Consider the following 6000-nt stretch of genomic DNA (forward strand, 5'->3'; position numbering starts at 1 on the left):
AATAGAAGTAAAACAGAAGTGAAACTTCTTGTTGATACTTTTACCACTGGAAATTTGAAACATGTTTTCCTTTTACTCTCCAGAGTAACCAAACTCAGGTTAGATATCTTTCACTCCCTTCAAAAGCTGATATTGGATTCAATGGTTGTTTTTCCCTCTCAAGGTAATTGTGGTGAGACCCTCCCATTAGGCATTAGAAAAATACTTAAAGGCTTTCGTAAAATAAATAATTGCAAAAAAAACAGTTCATAAATGCCCATTTTGGAAACCAAATTGGTTAGCTTAAAGCAAAAGATATATTTTAATATGTTAGGTCCTACTATATTCCACTGACTGAACACAAACAAGCTATACAAATCAATTCCTTAAATATCTCCAATCCCTATTTCTTCGGAAGGAATTGCTATAGGAACTAAAAAGATAATTTTGCTCATTTTTGTTGTAAAATATGATGAAACTGACTTTCAAAGATATTATACATTTCTGTCATTTGTTTTTATCTTTTGCCCTGCCAGAGTCTGTCTTCTGGAGTTTTTCTTAGAAGTGTCCCAATTAAAAATCCATGTGAGTAAAAAATGGCTTTCATTCACAACAAGGATTCTAAATAAGAGGTAAATTTGGTAAACCAGTTCCTTCCTGGCTCCTTGCCATTCACATCTTTTGGTTTTGAAATTCATTTCTTTGTGAGCATAAGGTGGTTGTTAAGAGGTGTTGTCAAGCCTCTGACAGGGTTATTGTGCATGGTAGAAGGTGGTAGTTTTTGATCAATGTCTTCAAAGTCAAAGCTTGGAAAATAATAGCTGCACATCAAAACCCAGTGCCATAATGCAGTTAACATTGGACTCTTTCAGGTGGCCCCAGGGAATGATTTAATTCTCATGTTGAGCTTTACCATAATTAGTCATTTATAATGGTGTAATAAGATTTATGTGAAGACATATAACTTGAATTCCATTATCAAATGAGGGTCAGAAAAAATATTACCAATAAATAAATAAATAAGCCTATTTGTTGATGTTTCTCTTCCTAATTTTTTTCTGAAACCCTAATTAATTGCATTTCTACTCTTAAAAAATCCTTTATTGGTTCAATATCTTTAAATTATAATTATGCCTAATTCCTTAGGCCATTCATGCAATTATTTCATGATACTCTAATAAATAAAATCACTGACCCAAACTTTCTTGTTGCACCTTTTTCTATATTGTTAGTACTTTTCCAAAAAGTCTTAAACATTTACAAATGCTTTAAAATTAGGTTGTCTTTTATGTTGTTTATTTAGCCTTTTCCTCTAGAACACAAGGTTATTGGTAATTTCTAAGAAGATAGAGCCATTTCATTCATATATTCATGCAAATAGCACAACTGGCATATATATCATATATATTAACATACCATATTATATATATATATATAAAATTTCTTAAAGACACTATAAAATCACAGGAGAAAATTACACAATAAAACATTTAATAAATTCATACTTAAAAGTTAAATGTGCCATATGTTTCTCTAATACTGAGACACAATGGAGTGCATTAAGAAACTCATTAAGTCAATGAAAATGGCAGCTGAGCTCTATCGAGATATCTATTCACTTCACTTTTGAGATAGAAAAACAGAAAAATAGTGGACACATTCCATTTATTCTCAGGTTTGAACTAATCATGTTAGCAAAGGGTCAGTGCAATGCAAGATGAGAATGTATATTTCTTCTCAGCATCTACTTTGATAAACTTCACTTTAATAGTTTCTGTTTATTTTTTGCATCAAATGCAAATATTTCTATTTCCTCTAACATTTTAAGTTTTTCTCATAAAAAAATTAAAGCTTTGCGAAAGTACCTAACAGTCGAGTACATCATGCAACAAATTTAACCTAACAAATCACTTGAGCAGTAAAGAAGATATTAATATGTTTGGTTTGATTTCATGGATTTCAGAGTAACAAGCATGCCATAATAATGTAAATCATCCTACTAGAGCTTTGTGTGATTTGGGGAAAGGCCTTGATTCTCAAGGCATTAGTTTACTCTTCTGTAAAATGTAATTTTAGATTTTTTTTAAATTTTAGTCACTTTAAGAATCTGATTAAAGCTATGAGAATCTGAACAAATGCAAATATGAACAAAATTTTACATAGTATTTCAAGCCCACATTGAGATTGAGAGCCATAAAGTATAGCATTCCTGAAGTCTCTTCCTGGTTTAAATTTCCATAATTCTATCAATACAACACCTCCTAATTCATAAAGCACATATGCAAAACTGAAACCATGTCTCTAAAGGTTATTATAGATGGAATTCAACACAGCATCATAGAGGGTTAGAGTTCAAAGTACCCTTAGTATTGATTGGTTTTCTATGTTGATAGAGTACAATTAATAATATCTATATTTGCGTTTTAACAAAAAACAATGATCTGAAACAGAGTGAGAAAATAAGCCTGAAAAAACATAACACCTAGTATTTTGGTTCAGTAACAACAATTTGTAATCTTTAATTTACAGTCTTCTGATATATTCAAAATTCTCATTGAGTGGAGAAATATTTAACAACTAAAGGGACAAAACAAATAGATTTTCCCAGCTCGGTCATCACCACACTGCAAATGTTGAAATCCCCAGAGATCACTCAAGTTTTCATGCCTCAATAATGAATCCAAAAGCAAAAAAGCTTCAATTCTAAATGCAAAATTTACACTATAATCAATAATGTCTACAAGCATTTAAAATATACAATGATATCCTACAGTCTTTCAAATTCTAAACTTCTGAGGGGTTGATTCCCTCTTAATGTTTTCTATGGGTATCTCTGGAGTTTTAAGAAATCAGTTGAATGGTATGAACTTTTAGACATGAATTGCTTCCAGATTATTTGAGCTTGTATAGTTTTTAAAATATACACAATTTTGCTTACCTGAGGTCAGTTTCTGCCCTGCTCAAATACCTGCTCTCCTCTTTAACTACATGTAGTCTATCAGGTTTCACACACTGGCAGATGGAGAGATGTGTCTTTATGTCAATAGTTTCTGAGATTGTCAGGTTCTCAACAGTGCTATGGACATTTGAAATTTGATTTTAGGTTAAAAGTAAGAGAATGAGTTATGATGGAAAAAAACCAGGTATCCTCATTCTTTGCTATCTTCTTAGTTTCTGGTTGTTGACCAATTCCTTGTCATAGGCCACCAACATGCTCTTCTTGTACATTGCAGATTCCTCCTTCAACTCTGCTAATATGCCATTTCTTTTTACCTCTCTCCTTCACAGCCAAATCCCAGAAAATTTTCTGCATATTCTATCTCCACTTCTTCATCTCATATTAAATCAAATCACACATACATCAAAACTTTCTCTAATCCCACATTTACACTCATTTCATAAGGTCACCAATGATTCTCATGCTGCCAAGTCAAAAGACTCTTTTCAGTCTTCACCTTGTACAACACACTTGAGCTCAGAGTACTTAGAATTCTCTTCTTTTGACTTGCATAATACCATAACTTCTTGTTGTTCTTCCCCTCCTACTTCTCTACTTCTCAATCTTATTCACTCACTCCTCCTCTTTTCCTTTTTCTCTTATAAGCTTGTCATGGTTGATTTTTCTTGTTATGATTATTTAATGTCTACCTCCTCTCCTAAGAATAGGAAACTATTCTTATAAAACTAATGACTGTTTCTTTGGTATGTTGATCACCTAATTGATAATCAATAAGCACGTATCAGTGACATGAATTAGAAATGCATGGAAAAGATCAAGGTGTGACAGTTCTTATGGGCATCTGGAATCACTATAGGAAACTCTGACAAAATAACTCATTTCACTACAGAGTGCTTCAAGTGTATGACATAGAAAAAAGAGCCTTAGTTTATTAATTATAGAGATTGTTGAAATAAAAAGGAATTGCCAGATATATGAAAAATTTAATAACATAATGTTAATTAGTATGTAATAATTAATTATTTGGTTAGCAGTCTATCTGTGGTCAATTCAGGTTCTCTGGGAAGGAGACATTAAGATAGAATTAGAAGAGCAAGACATTATTCTTTGGAGGAACAGCTGTGAAGGATAAAGGAGAGTAGGAACAATAGTAGGTATTAGAGCCTCAGACCATAATGCATGTCGGAACACCAGCGAACAGAGAGGAGGAAGAAGGATTAGGTAGGAAGAACTTCAAGCTGTAGTGTACCTCTGAGAAAGTCTCAGTCAGGCCAGTAGGGATCCACATAGCAAAGGCTGTCTCTTAGAGGAATTCTGAGTCAGGCAGAAATGGCCTGAATCTAGGCAAGTTGAGAAGCCTGGGGAGAGTGTGAAGTCAGTGTGAATGCTGTGGTGCAGCCTTGCTTGCAGCAGATTACCTCTCAAAGGGAGAGCTGAGTGGTGCATTCGCATGGCTTCCACAGTCTGAAGATTTTTGTGAGTCACATGTAAATATGTGAAATGGGATAGCTTGTAACAATATTATATGGAGAAGAGACACATTCTTAGAATTGACTTCATAATTATAAGACAAAATAATTTATAATTTTTTTCAAAAATAGCAAATACATACAAAAGTTATAGTTAAATACTGCCATAACTTCTGAGTTCAGTTGAAGGTTTCTGGAGTATCAACGTGTTGAAAATTGGGCTAAGAACTGGGGCCATAGACAAAATCTCTGCCATGTTTGACTAGGTTTTTTTCTCAAAGAATTATTTTACTCTAGATTGAAATAGCAAGCAACCTATTCCATGAATTTGACAGTGAGTGTTTCCAGGCACTATTTTTTTGTAGTAAATATATTTTTTATTTTCTTTCTCAAACTACTGTTTTATTTTTTACATTGCTACCTAACTCTACATTCTGTTTACATCTTCTCTCTGCTAAAAGCAGAAAGCAAGATAGCTGAATTACTTTTTACATAAATTTCTCATGTGTTTGTTTAAGCCACAAATATTTATCAATGTCTACTATATGCCAAAAACCATACTAGATGTTACTTAGTAACATCATCTCATTCAATCCCCATACCATTCCAATGAAATTATCATGCCCACTCTTTTAAGGTGACAAAACAGGTGCAGAAAGTTGATGTATTTGTGCAGATTTGCCTCATGTCAAAGCTCATGTTCTTTCTACTGGACCTGCATACTTGTTTAAGGTTACTATGGAAGGAGGGCCACTTGAGTTGTTGTCCCATGTATCAGCAAATATAGTATCAAATATGCTAGAAAGGCACATTTCTTTCCAGTTCAGAGCCTATGAGAAATTCTAGAACTAGAAAGGTGTCACTACTTCAAGTATTTTGGCTTTCGGCCATTTGATTCCAAAATCAAAAGAATCTCACTTTAAAAAGTTTCCTGAACGAGGCTCATGAAAACTTCAACAAAGTGTGATGAAAGTGTTCTGATGGCAGAATTAAGATGCCTACCTGAATCTTTGGCTTTAGAACAATGAAATTTATCCTTATATAATTCTATAGGAAGTATATTAACATCAGATTAAAAGTAAGAGCAGTAGTCTCTTTCAACTATTACCACTTTGTAGATTTACTTAGAGTGGTTTCAAGTTAAACCCTAATTTTATACTCTATTAGTTACAAAATGACTTATATTTTGGTCTGGACAAGTTCAAATGAGATCTGGCTGCCCAAATCTCAACCCACATTTATATATATCTCTTATAATACAAAAATATCTATCAAAAATATTTCTACATCTATTAATATAATTTGTATTATTTTAATTGAAAAGTGGTGTATGATTCCTGAAAACCTATCATCACATTTCTTGTCCACTTTGGCTACTAACCTCCTCAAAGTAAAATTACTTCAGTCCACAATACAATACCTAACAATACACAGAAGATTTATAAAACAGAGAAATACCAATTAGAAAACAAAAACCCAGTATTTTATCTTTTAATGATTAAATATAATAAATAGAAGCAGAGTAGCTACATAAATTGGGGGTCAATAAATGCAGAATAATGTTGATAATTGTCTCTCAAGGTGCTCTGGCCA

This window comes from Pan paniscus, chromosome 11 (assembly GCF_029289425.2).
Source record: "Pan paniscus chromosome 11, NHGRI_mPanPan1-v2.0_pri, whole genome shotgun sequence".
In the NCBI taxonomy this organism is placed as follows: domain Eukaryota; kingdom Metazoa; phylum Chordata; class Mammalia; order Primates; family Hominidae; genus Pan; species Pan paniscus.